General features: G+C 38.0%; 1 pseudogene; it reads right to left on the bottom strand.

Moving 5' to 3' along the window:
* Window positions 1–443, bottom strand: part of LOC136826513 (GDP-L-fucose synthase-like) — a 20,640-nt pseudogene extending 20,197 nt beyond the window's left edge.
* Between the last annotated feature and the right edge of the window lie 1,043 nt (window positions 444–1,486).

Below are 1,486 nucleotides of genomic sequence, written 5' to 3'. Positions count from 1 at the left end.
ATCACTGCTCGTTCGTCCTAGAAAAAAAGAAAACCAGCCTTTGCTGGCACAGTACTTTACAATCAGAATACAATGAACGACATTCACATACAGTACACACACATCAAATACATCATAACACACCCTAGAATCTACAATACAGATTTCTTTGAACTCAACACTCAAAAATATGTAAACCCCTTGAAACGCTCAATTGAAAGACAAAGCATTACTCTACGTCCTCTTGGAACAGGGAAGGTAGCCAATCTGTTCTAGATCTCCCGGATTGAAACTGCCAAAGGAAAACAGAGAGAGAGAGACTAACCTTTCGGTCCGCTCAGCGAAGTTTACTGCGTTACTCTCCGGCCGAAGAAGCAGCCTCAGCACTGCGCTGACAACGCTACTTACCGCTTAACCCTTAAAGTACGATTTGAGAAGCAAGGAGTCCACGTTACGGGCCAGACCCAGATACTCAGTGTGGCAGGTGGTTAAACACCTTTTACAGCACACTTGTTTAGTTATTAGTCACATGTGAGCTCGCAAGCGGTTTCTCTCTCTCTCTCTCTCTCTCTCTCTCTCTCTCTCTCTCTCTCTCTCAATCAAATAAATACCTGCCTATGGATTGTACAAACGAAGACACACATTACACTCTTTCTGTCCTTCCCTCTATTTTACAGATATATCTGTCTATGCATTATATAAGCCAGTTTTTTTCAATCCCCCCTTTCTAAATAAAAATCCATACCATTCAATATATCTTTCATAAAAAATAATGATCAATCAGGCAATCTCCCAATCAAATTACATTCACAAATCTGCTAGTCATTATGAGTCAGGATAATCAGCCCAGAAGATATCAGGAAATGAAGTTTCTAAATCAAGATATCAGGTAAGATAAGATATCAGAAAATGAGGTTTCCAAGTCAAGATATCAGGTAAGAGGATATCAGCAACTGAGGTTTCCATATCAAGATATCAGGTAAGATGAGATATCAGAAATGTTTCCAAGTCAAGATATCATGTAAGATGAGTCAGGAAATGAAGTTTCTAATTCAAGACATCAGGTAAGACGAGATATGAGAAAATGAGGTTTCAATGTCAAGATATCAGGTAAGATGAGATATCAGGAAATGAGGTTTCCATGTCAAAATATCAGTTAAGAGGAGATACCAGAAATGTATCCAAGTCAAGATATCAGGAAATGAGGTTTCCATGTCAAGATGTCAGGTAAGATGAGATGTCAGGAAATGAGGTTTTCATTTCAAGAAATCAGCTAAGATGAGATATAAAGAAATGAGGTTTCCATGTCAAGATATCAGGTAAGAAGAGATATAAAAAAATGAGGTTTCCAAGTCAAGATATCAGGTAAGAGGGTATCTCGAAATGAGGTTTTCATGTCAAGATATCAGGTAAGATTAGATATCATGATATGAAGTTTCCACCAAGTAAGATGAGATATCAGGAAATGAGGTTTCCATGTCAAGATATCAGGTAAGATGAGATATCA

The sequence above is a fragment of the Macrobrachium rosenbergii genome, chromosome 41, assembly GCF_040412425.1.
Source record: "Macrobrachium rosenbergii isolate ZJJX-2024 chromosome 41, ASM4041242v1, whole genome shotgun sequence".
NCBI lineage: Eukaryota > Metazoa > Arthropoda > Malacostraca > Decapoda > Palaemonidae > Macrobrachium > Macrobrachium rosenbergii.
The sequence above is the reverse complement of the archived record's forward strand: the minus strand, read 5'-3'. Positions and strand labels throughout refer to the sequence as shown.